Genomic DNA, 12,242 nt, shown 5'->3' with positions numbered 1-12,242 from the left:
TCCGCAGCCACGCAGTTCGTGGTGTCCTAACCCTCCCGTATCTGATTTTGGACCATGCACATCAGGGGAGAGCACGAACGCAGTCCCCCACTACCAGAAATTATGCAGTCGAGATTCCCACATTTGGGGAATTCGCAGGGGTCAGCACAGCCGGAGTGCAACGGCCGAGCCTCGCCCTGGGTGAACCGATTCGATTTCGATTTTTAAGAACTTTATTTTCTTTTCACAAAAAAATACAGGACATCACAAATCAGAAAGCTTTACATTAATATACATACTTAAAACAGTATATATGATCACATCTCATTACATTTTGACACGGTAACAGTTACATAGCAACAATTTTCTTTTTTTCTGGTGCAAATCACATTCTTTACTTAAACATGATAATGTTTTTCACAGTTTCTTGAGATATTGACCTATGCTCTCTATTTCCCACAGATTTTCTGCTTCCTCCCTCCCTTCTCTCCACAGATCTCTGAGGTAATAGTTCTCTCGGGTGATGAACAGGGCCAGGCTACCTGCTGCCTTGACTGGGACCTCGATGCCTTTGAACAGCCCCATGTTCCTCACTCTCCACAGGGCGTCTTTCCCACTGTTCACCACGGCCCAGATCCTGTCAAACACGTCGGGAGGAAGTTTGACAGGAGAGATGCCGTATATGACGAAAGCAGCGGTCAGGGTAAATTGGGGCAAGAGAGCCTGCAACCAATCTTCAAACTGTGCCCAGAAGGCCTTAGCAAAAAAACAGGACCACAGGAGATGGGTCACAGTCTCCTCCTCGCCGCAGCCCACCCTAACGCAGCGAGGGCTGGGGGTGAGGCCCCTACGGTACAAGAAAGTTCGTACCGGTAAGCACTGGTGGAAGACACTCCAGGCTAAATCTCTGTTAATGTTGCACAGAAATTTAGAGGATGTGTGTCTCCACACCTTCCTTGTTTGGGCTGATGTTAAAATGCCCACAGGGGTCTGCCTATTGTTCTGGGGTGCAACGAAATCTTCCAGTTTTTGGACGCTGACATCTCGGAGGGGAATATGGCCAATTGGGTGAGATCTTAGAAAACTTTTAACTGTCCCATAAATTGCAGGGCATGTGTCAGAGAGTGGGACGTCCAGCTTGGGTCTGACACCCCACACTCTGAACTCCTCCCTACCTACCCAGAGCCTGGAAAAATAAGTCCAGGTACGCGCTGCAGGTGCTGTTGCAAAGCCTCTCAGCACAGAGGCCAGGAAAATGCACAGCAGCTTCGTAGCAATATCTGGGACAGACTTCCCCCCTGAGGGTAGCGGCCTGTACATTATTTCCCTTCTGAGTCTTTCCTGCTTCCCACCCCATAGAAATTGAAACATCAATCTCCTCAGCACCGCTGCAACACGGTGTGGGATTGGGAAGGTAGAAGCCAGAAAATTCAAGACAGGCAAGAGCTCGGCTTTGATGACCAGCACCTTCCCTGTCATGGTGAGGTCTCGGTCCTTCCATTGCATCAGTTTTTTGTTTAAGATTGGCAATTTGTTCTGCCAATTTACTGTTCCCATCTCTTCTCCAAAATACACCCCCAGGACCTTAATTCTCTTCTCTTGCAGCCTGAGATCATGTCCTTCTTTTGGCTCCCTCCAGTTCTGATAAAAAATCTCACTCTTAGATTTGTTAATTTTTGCGGATGAAGCCAAAGAGAAACGATCACAGCACTGCAGAGCTCTGCTAATTGAGGCATTGTCAGAGAGGAGCAGGGTGACGTCATCCATGTATAGAGATGTCTTTACCTCTCCTCCCCCACTTCCAGGCACTGGTATCCGATTAATGGCCTGATCCTGGCGCAAGGCACAGGCTAAGGGCTCCATAGCCAAAACGAATAACAAGGGGGATAATGGGCAGGCCTGCCTCACCTCTGAACAGACTTCAAAGGGGCGTGATCTATTGCCATTAACCATTACTCTGCTGTTGCTACCTGTGTACAGCAGGTTAATCCACTTTCTCATGATGGGGCCAAAATTCATGTGCTCAAGTACCGATGTTAAGTACTGCCGGTTTAGGCGGTCAAAGGCCTTTTCTAGGTCTACACCTAAAATGCACAGAGGGAGGGAGCGATCCTCTGAGTACAGACAAACATCCCTCAACAAGGCCAGGTTGTCGCTCATCAGGCGTCCTGCTATCCCACAAGTCTGTTCTTTCCCTACCAGTGAGGCCACTACATTTTGTAGGCGCAGGATCTTAGTGTCCACGCCTAAGAGGCTGAGGGGTCTCCAGTTCTTTATGTCATTCTTTGCTCCTTTCTTAAACAAGAGAGAGATAGTGCCTTCTCTTAAGGAGTCAGGCAGCAATTCTGTCTTATAGCTTTCCTCGAATAGGAGCAGTAGCGGATCCTGAAGCAGATCCCAAAAGGTGCAATAAAATTCTTTAGGGAGCCCGTCAGCACCCGGAGTTTTCCCCTTCTGTAAGCTCTCCATAGCCTGTCTCAGCTCTTCTACTGTCAAATCCCTCTCAAGTACTTCCCTATCTTCTTCACTCAAAACGTTTTCTAGCTTTGAGGTAAAAAAATGAATTTCTTCATCCTTTACCTCTGTAGAGCTGTACAGTCTTGAGTAGAAGGCCTCGGTGCAGGAGAGGATAGCACTCGGCTCTGTTCTCTCTCGTCCCTCCTCATCAACTACACTTTCCATGACAGACTTGGAGCCTACCACTTTCCTGAAAAAGAAGCGAGTACACTTCTCATTTTCTTCCAAGAACTGCACTCTGCTTCTTAACAGCACTCCTCGACTACTTTCTTCGGCTATGCTCCGGATGTCCTTTTTTAAAAGGGTGATATCCTCGAGCACATCGAAGCCACTGTGCAGCATCGTGTAGAGACGCTGCAGCTGCCTCTGTTTCCTGGCTAGCACTCCTCTCCGTCTGGCAGCAGCCTTCCTTCCCTCAGCCATGAAAAAGGCCTTTGTCCTCACCTTCACCTCCTCCCACCACTCTCCTACTGACCCGTACAGACACTGCAAGGACAGCCACTGTGATAGTTTCTCCTTGTAGCGGGATACAACCCCCTCGTTCTCTAGCAGCTTTGTGTTGAGTTTCCAGAGGCCTGGGCCAAAGACAGTCCCGCCCTGGAGTTCCACTCTACACCCTAAAGCCTGATGATCTGAGAAGAAGACAGGCTGAAGAGTGACCCCAACAACTTTCACTCTCTCTGAGACAAAGCAATAGTCAATTCTGGAGCTGCTATTCCTCCCTGACCATGTATATCCTGCTGTTGTGGGATATATACATCTATATGTGTCTGAGAGTTTAAAGTCTTGAACTAAGTTTTGCAGGGCCAGTGAGCTGGAATCCAATTTTATCGGAGAGCTAGACTGCCTGTCTGTGTGCTCTAAGATACAATTAAAATCCCCTCCCACTATCACGTCTGTGCTACTTAACAATAGGGGAGAGAGTGCCTTGAGTAGCTCCACCCTTCCTCCCACATCAGTAGGACAATACACATTGATTAGCCGCAGGTTAACGGTCCCCCATTCCACATCCACACACAGCAACCTGCCATCTATGACCCTCTGAATACTTTTCAATTTGAAAGCCCATCCTTTGAAAAGAATGGCCACGCCAGAGGCTCTGTTGTTATTGTCCCCTGACCAAACAGAAGGCCCTTTATCCCACCTATCTTCAAAGCTTTTATACCTCTCTTGATAGGCTAAAGCACACTCCTGCAACATCAACACATCTCCCTCTCTCTGCTGGAGGTAATCAAAGACAGACTGGCATTTCACTCTGTCATTGATACCTCTGGTGTTAAGAGAAATTATGTTTAGAGCCATATTACATAAGAAAGTGGAACCAGTCTTTACAAAACACATTTCTCTTCGGTCTCACCTGTTACCTTCTTCTTTTTCTTTTTCTTCTTACCAATTTCCTGCCAGCCATCCTCTGAATGAGCCTTCATCAGGGTGGCAGCAGTAAAAGCGTTCACGGAGTCCATTTCAAGGAAGGGGGTAGAGGGAGGGGTGGAGGGGTTCCAGCTGTCCCCATCGCCATGCTCTCCTTCCTCCTCGCTCGGGGAGAAAACAGAGTCATTTTTGCACTCCGGCTGTGCTGACCCCTGTGAATTCCCCAAATGTGGGAATCTCGACTGCATAATTTCTGGTAGTGGGGGACTGGGTTCGCGCTCTCCCCTGATGTGCTTGGTCCAAAATCAGATACGGGAGGGTTAGGACACCACGAGCTGCGTGGCTGCGGAAGGATCCCGGTTCGACAGGAGTGGACGCCGCTGCTGGTTCTCGCTGGCTTTTAGTTAGGGGTCCGGAGAAGCATCTCAAGCTAGTTCCACTACTCCTTCCGGACGTTCATTCCCTTTTCAAAGTCAGTCGTTTTGCTGTAGTCTGCGTTCTTTAGGCTGATTATCGAGGTTAGCCTTTATTTGGTCATGGGGGGCCTCGGTACTGTATGCTGAGTCTAAAGACAGTTTCACCCGTTTTCTGATTGCTGGGTTCTGTACCAGTGCAGACATGTCAAACAGTGAATGGCTGTACCTCTATTGTATCCATGCTCAATGAATGAAATTGGTAACAAATGAATATATGTCTAGTTATACGAAAAACGAGTGGTTTATCGACTCATCTTCATTTGCAGATTTAGAGGCAGCTTCGATATTCGTTTTACAGACGGGTTTTTTTTTTTGAATATGGGTCACACACATGCCACAGCAACAAAACATCTCTAGAGATGAGGCTATAGATCACCTTTCCATCCTGCAGGTTTTCCTCCCAAAGCCTACGGCACCAACGGCGACCCCTGCTGGCCGGGAGAGCAAAAGCTTACAGCACCTGGTATTCCCAGGCAGTCTCCCATCCAAGTACTAACCAGGCCCGACGCTGCTTAGCTTCCGAGATCAGACGAGATCGGGCATGTTCAGGGTGGTGTGGCCGTAAGCGAAACCCCTGGCGCCTGACTCGCTACTTGAAGCTGTGTGTGGCGGGGGTTCCGTGCCCCCCGAGCGGGACTGAAGGATCGTTCGTGTGCAACTCTTTGGAAAGGAGCTGCTTTCCAAATCGCATTGCGTGCCTGGATGTTGGCGAATGCGCTCCCTTGTGTTGGCTCGTCCTGCACTGGAGGAGGACAAACAATCTGCACGGAGGAGCACCAGGCAAGTCTTCAGTGCACAGCACTCTGGAAACATTTCGGGGCTGTCGCGTGTTTATTTCAGCACGTAAAGCGCACCGGTCCAACACGTCGGCCGGGCGCACGGCGCCTCCGCCCTCTTGCTGCCCCTGCAGCTGCTTCACTTTTCCCTTTAGTTGCCATCGATTTTTTTGTAGTGCTATACATATACGATTGAGGTATCTTAGAGTTCTCCTTCGAAGACCCAGCACTCTCTTTTCTTTTCCCAGTGTTACTCATATCGGACTTTTTAAACCTAAAAAAAAATCGTTTTTTTTTCTTTCAATTATAACTGAAGTTTAAACAACTAGTGTTAAGTCCTTATTTTTCTGTAGTCAAAAAAAGCAAAAATTAACATTCAGGTCATGAAAAACTCAAAAAAACTCCCCAACCACTAAACTTTACCTCCCACCTGAGCGCCATCTTGAACGCCCCTACCACCAGAGAATGCTCACGATTTCGGAAGCTGTCTCCGGGACGTGCTGATTCCACACATCCTGAATAAATCATGATATTGTTAGTTGTTGTAGCTAGACGTTCAAATGAGTTTCATGGCCAGATGGACTGTTTCCTCCAGCGGTATAATATTGCAGTGAGACAGCACGATGCCTGCAAGACTATGTCACGCTAAACGCCACAGATTGTGTTTGTCCGTTCGTGTCAGTCGTCCCGCAGCCACGGGAAGTGGGACACAAACATGCTGCAATGCTTTCAGGACGTTAGGATTTGTTTGTGCAACATCCGAGAAGAGTTCTTGTGGCTTGAATGTGAACTGTACGTGCCCGCCCCCTTTCCTCTGTAGTGCATGAGTTCCTCCCGGCATGCCCTTCGTCATTGTTCTGTCATCTTGTATTTAAAGGGTTGTATTTCTGCTGCTGAAAATAAGCAACGGTTTTCTCACAACGCCCTTTGTTCCCAACGGAGCCCTTGTCTGTCATGAAATTCTTCAAAACCTCAAGCTAGAAGAAGAAGAAGACGACAAATATGAAGCGTTATAGCAACGACATGCCATGAGACGATCGATAACGATTTCCATAGGATCCCCGCGGTTGCCTGGCAACCGTCAGCTTTGCGCAGTGGCAGTATCGTAGCCTGTGAGGTTTAGCCGAGGCGCGATTATTGCTAGTTGAAAACTTTTCCCAATACCCCGCTTCCGCCGGTTTGCAATACAATCGGCGAAAGCAATTTTTGACAGTCTCGTCAGAGACTGAGCAAGGTGTTTAAAGACAGATTTGGTCACGGTGATATCATGGTAGAAAGAAACGAGCTTGTTACGTGTCAACAGAAACGCTCTTTAGCTCTTTCAGCTTTATGCAGAGAACAGCGTCTGTCGAGATTACTTTTGAGTCAGCGCGAAACGCCGTGTGCTGTCAGTATGATTTCATATTGCTCGTAGCGGCGTCTGGCTTTTGTCTGTCAAACGTTAGGTTGCGCTTCTTCATGCTGCATCGTCGGCATGAGTGGAGCATTTTAAACGTCTGTACTTACTGCGCCCCATAAGAAATCGTTTGTCCCCATTCAAAAGAGATTGTGCGATGTCTTGCAGCGTTCGCAAAGCAAACCTTTGACAGTTTGAAAAGAGGAATTTATTCTGCTTCCTGTGCGTGCAGTAGTTACAAAGTTGAACGTCTTTACACGATCTGCTGCAGTTTTCAGTGGGTGGGCTTTGTCAAATGGCTTGGAAAAACGCACTGTGTTTCGGCTCGGGAAACATCATGAGCAGTGTCCTGCATGTTTTCTGTGTATAGCTGTCTTTTAACGCATACAGAATTCATTCGAAATCATTGATTTCTCCAATTAACAAGGGTCCCTTTTTGAACCTGCCAGAAGCATTCTTTCAATGTAACAGATTTACTCCGGGGAAGGGCAGCATGACATTGAGAGTAGCTCAAGCTTTCAGCACCTTTATCTGACTGCATGTATGCAGACACTGCTCAGAATCCCCTGTAAGATTCTCCTTCAATTCCGTTTTGCAGTGCTTTAGCTCTTTCAAAAGGCTTCGCTTTGCTAGTCACAATCCAAGGCTCATGACAGCATTTGAAAACATTCGCAACTGCGTTGGCCGGGAATTGAACCTGGGTTAACTGCTTTGAAGGCAGCTATGCGCAACACTGGCTCGCTCCAGAATAAATCTCACGTCGAGGGCATATTTTTTTCCATTTTACCGTGAGTCGGGCTCAGCTGCACAGAGGAGAGAGCAGAGCAAAGAGGTCACGGGGACAGGGGAGTCACACGCTAACGGTTTGAATACGCGGAAGATCACTGAGGGATCCACAGTATATGGACCCTCCGTGCGCCATCAGTCCGCACTCCGGACTCTGAATCCTGCCATCCGAGTTAAGATCTCGGCGGAACCTGAGGCGCAGTTCCTTCTTAAAACGTAATCTGGTGAGCATTTCTAGAATCGTACTTGTATAGATGCAGCCTTTAATGTGTTGCTAGGTTAAAATTGATGACTTCTTGTATTTCAGTAGGCAACTGCCCTCTTGATTTCGGATTTAATTTCTTTATTACAGGGGCACTTTTATGAAGACAGAGTCATGTTCAGGTACTTTGCTTGATGGAGGAAGCTCATTTCGGACTCTGTGATCTGCTCACCTGGAAAGGTCTGCTATACTACTACAAGAGAGAAGTAGAGTCTGGAAGAAGGGACAATTTTATGATGCTTTGGAAGATAATGTTTTTTTTTTCTTATACTGAAAATGAAAGGTAGTTGTTTCTATATGGACTCAGTCTTTGGAATTTGTATATATATATTTCAGTGATCCCTCAGCCATTCCTTCTGTATTGTAATTCAATTTCTCTTTTAAAATTCCTTCCCCACTTCTAGGACCTGCAGTTGCTGAACTCCACAATGGCTTCTATTGGAAAGTCTGTGACTGAGACCAAGTGTTCACTTTTTTATGAAACCATTATTTATTTAGGAGCAATGAGCAATTCTTATATAAATGCAATAAAATCATTATGCTCAAACTATGAGAGAGAAAATTAAGGATAATTTAAGAAATCAGTCTTAGCTTGTTTCTATACACAGATGGTATTATTTATTTTCAAAGGAAACCCGCGAGGATTCCCCTGGTGTGCAAGATGTGCCTGAATACTCTTGATCAGCTTCCTGCTCACTTGAAGAGGGTGTGTATGAAGCACGCCACGGCAGAAAACATCAGGATGGCCTCTCAACAGGCGAGGGAGGACATGATGAATCACCTGAAGAACGGGGTCATCGTGGATTACCACAGAATAGAGATCGTGTCTGGTGAGGCAAACAGGATAGTGGTTGTAAGACTGCTAGAGTCCTTGGGCCTTTTTGTACATGGGAAGCCTGAAGACACATTGGCAAGGTGAGATATTTTTAATCTGTAAGGCTTCTGTAGTTTCTTTTTGAAATCATTGTTACAACATATTATGTAAAAGCATGTTGAAAAGAATCTACCTGCATTCCAGCGGCCCTGAGCAAGAGGCCGCAGTCCAGGAGGAAGAGATGCCAGAGGCTGCTCTAGAAACTGAAACAGAAGCGGATAAGGAAGGGGAAGATGTGAGCTCTGAAGAACTCTATCAGCAGTAAGACTTTTTATTTTTCAGATGTATCTATTTTTTACTAAAATTCTAATTTGTCTTATAGGTATAAAATGTTTAAACCGGTGTTTTATATCCTTACAGGCCCTGAGTAGTTAAAAAGTATCAGCAGGCCGGAAGAGAGTGGCCCAAGCTGGACTCTATAGAAAGCACTCCCTGGATGCTCCTCTCCTGATTGGATTCAAACAGTACCTTACCAAGGATCTGGGAGTGGCAAATTATTCTCAGGAGGTATTTATTTTTTAAAGGCATTTAAAATTAAGCAATGGTATCTTCATTGTAAATGTTTTTATTTCTTAGCTTAAAATTCACCCATGTGAAATGATGTCAGCCATAAACATCATGACTCTATATTTCCTACCTGAATCTATTCTACTTAAATTATTACATTATACACAATTTGAGTTCATTTTAAAAAGTAAAAGGTAATGAAAGGAATGCATTTTCATAAGAAAGATAATACCGATATGCATGTGATAATCTTCCTTATATCATGTAGTGCATCATTTGGACACTTTGTGGGCTTCAAATACAAAGAAAATCATGTTCTATGGTACAAGATAAATACAAAACTTAAGCTTTTATTTTAATTAGATTTCTTTATAAAGCATAAGCAATCATTTATTACATCGCTTCTTGAATTAAATCTTTTGACAAGAGGTAAGACTTCTGTTACATTTAAACCCATGTTTAGCTGTGTTTTTTAGATTTAACTGAACCAATTTCTGTGTGTGATAATGTCCTTGAATTCTGACAACATCACACTAAATTACATGATATAAAACAGCTAATGTTTCTAGAGATAAAGTTTCTGAGATGCTTCTAATTACTTTTTCTTACCAGGGACAGTTTAATTCACCTTGTACAGTACTGTAAGACCAAGATACTTTTTTTAAAAGTTATTTAACATTTTATAGAACTTTGTCTACTATGGCAACATGATGTGCTTGGTGAAACTTGGAAAAATACTGCTTGGCCACTTATCTTAAGATAAAGATAGGATAAAGGTTTATCTTTTGCACCTACCTGACCCCCAGGGAAGGCCAATGCTTTCTAAGTTGATGGTTCCCTACAGTAGACTGTACTTTAATTTCAAAGGTAATGTATATTGACCCAAATCAGTTTTGGAATCCAATCTACTGACGAGATGGAGCACATCCTTTTTTCAGGATTTTAGCATCATACGTTTGGTATATTTAGTCCCTAATGATGAAAGAAATGATCATAGAACATTTGGACACTTTGTGGGCTTGAAATACAAAGCAAATCATGTTCTATGGTACAAGATAAATACAAAACTTAAGCTTTTATTTTAATTAGATTTGTTTATAAAGCATAAGCAATCATTTATTACATTAATATATGTAAAAATAACATTTTAGCATCATACGTTTAGTATATTTAGTCCCTAATGCTGAAAGAAATGAGCATAGAACATGACATCTAACCTTACCTGCGGTGTTTTTAATCCCTATTGCTCAATGCACGGTGAAAGCATTCCATACATGTGTCTGACAATGAGGAATGGGCCCCTGAGACAGTCATTTGCCTGTTTCACAAATGATCGTATTTTACTAGAGATTCTGTTTGGGATTCAGATGTGCATTCGGACAGCAATCCCTTTCAAGAAATGATATGTTCTGGATGAGGTCAAAGGTGCTGGAACACTGTATCTAGGATGTGTTTGCAGAGACTGTGTGTCTCCTGCTTCAACGCAGTGATAAACAGATGTGCTCCTTTAATTTATTGGTACATGCCCAGGGCAGTAAGCAGTCTGAGGATTTATTTCCAGATGGCATAGAGCAGTGAAGCAGTGAAGTAGTGCAAAACACTGGATCATTATATTATTAGAATCTATTCTACTTAAATTATTACATTATACTCAATTTGAGTTCATTTTAAAAAGTAAAAGGTAATGAAAGGAATGCATTTTCATAAGAAAGATAATACCGATATGCATGTGATAATCTTCCTTATATCATGTAGTGCGTCATTTGGACACTTTGTGGGCTTGAAATACAAAGAAAATCATGTTCTATGGTACAAGATAAATACAAAACTTAAGCTTTTATTTTAATTAGATTTGTTTCTAAAGCATAAGCAATCATTTATTACATTAATATATGTGAAAATAACATTTTAGCATCATATGTTTAGTATATTTAGTCCCTAATGCCGAAAGAAATGATCATTTGTTTAACATGCACGGGTCTGTCTCAAAGGATGCAGTACTCCTGAAGGGTCTCAAACCCTACATTTCGGATGCCTAGCTGTATCCCTCACATGTGGCACCTCAGAATGACTTCTAACCTTACCTGTGGTGTATTCAGTCCCTATTGCTCAATGCACGGTGTACATACTGCATACATGTGTCTTGAGAATGAGGAATGGGCCCCTGAGACAGTCATTTGCCTGTTTCACAAACAGGGACCTGGATCTAGACCTGGCCCGTACAGGGCTCAAACCCGCGACCTTGGCGTTATTAGCACCACGCTCTAACCAACTGAGCTAACCAGCCTCACGACAGTGCTCCTCTCTGTGCTGCAAAAAATCAAACTCAGGGAATTTCTTTTGTCCTCCTTTGAATAGAAAGCCGTGTAATCAGTGTACGGGCTTTCTCGTGCAGTTTCATGGTTCTTGTAACCCAAATCCTACACTGGCCTGAAGTGCCCCCCCATTTCACAGCATTTTTCAGCTGATTTAAAATGTACCTAAAGGAGAAGCATTATTGAAGACCATCAATTACCAAGAGCTTTTGTCAAAGGTTTTGGTGGTCATTTTGAATGACCACAGAGCGCTGTGACCTCGGTTTTACATCTCATCCAAAAGACAGCGCCCTTTTACAACACAGCATCTCCGTCACTATACTGGGGCATTGGGACCCGCACAGACCTCAGGGTGAGCGCCCCCCCGCCGGCACCATTAACACCGCTTCCAGCTGGAAGCTTTGTTTTTCCCTGTAGCTCATCCTCATCCAGGTACTGACCTGGCTCACACCTGCTTAGCTTCAGTGGGTTTTCAGTTGCGAGTTGCAAGGGGATGCAAGTGATGGAGCCGCTCGCTGCAAAAGCCACTGCATTGGCCGGGAATCGAACCCGAGCCTCCCGCGTAGCAGGCGAGAATTCTACCACTGAACCACCAATGCTCAGTGCCTGGGCCTTCAAAAAAGATGCTTTTTTGGTGCTCTGTGCAAAACGCGTCGACATCTGCTTCCAGCTGCAAAATGCCATTTGCGGACGCTGAAGAACTTATTTCTAAGGCAGCGGGTACAAGCGATTGGGCGTTTTAAAACCACCAGGAACAGCAAAGAGGCGCGCTTCTTTGCTTGTGCCGAAACACACCAACTGAAAGCGGACAACGTAGTCGGCAGGATTGGAACCTGTGCGGGGAAACCCCAATGGATTTCTAGTCCATTGCCTTAACCACTCAGCCACGACTACAGCAAGCCCCACTGCCGCTGCGTTCTTGCTACAATCTTACCTGGATCGCGAGGCGCCGGCGGAAGCCTATTTCAAAGTCGTTCTCCGTT

The 12,242-nt window shown here is 44.8% G+C and overlaps 2 non-coding genes and 2 pseudogenes across 2 annotated transcripts; 2 read left to right on the top strand and 2 right to left on the bottom strand.

Moving 5' to 3' along the window:
* Window positions 1–62: 62 nt before the first annotated feature.
* LOC138231916 (U1 spliceosomal RNA) lies at window positions 63–203 on the bottom strand (annotated as a pseudogene).
* A 3,771-nt stretch (window positions 204–3,974) lies between these two features.
* On the top strand, window positions 3,975–4,155 carry LOC138231929 (U1 spliceosomal RNA; annotated as a pseudogene).
* Window positions 4,156–4,791: 636 nt separating this feature from the next.
* Window positions 4,792–4,910, bottom strand: LOC138232076 (5S ribosomal RNA). The gene has a single exon (XR_011187035.1). It is a non-coding gene; the product is annotated as a 5S ribosomal RNA (ribosomal RNA).
* Window positions 4,911–6,202: 1,292 nt separating this feature from the next.
* Window positions 6,203–6,344, top strand: LOC138231932 (U4 spliceosomal RNA). The gene has a single exon (XR_011186889.1). It is a non-coding gene; the product is annotated as a U4 spliceosomal RNA (small nuclear RNA).
* Window positions 6,345–12,242: the final 5,898 nt, after the last annotated feature.

Source organism: Lepisosteus oculatus, unplaced genomic scaffold (assembly GCF_040954835.1).
Source record: "Lepisosteus oculatus isolate fLepOcu1 unplaced genomic scaffold, fLepOcu1.hap2 HAP2_SCAFFOLD_62, whole genome shotgun sequence".
NCBI lineage: Eukaryota > Metazoa > Chordata > Actinopteri > Semionotiformes > Lepisosteidae > Lepisosteus > Lepisosteus oculatus.
This window is presented reverse-complemented; position numbering and strand designations above follow the sequence as displayed.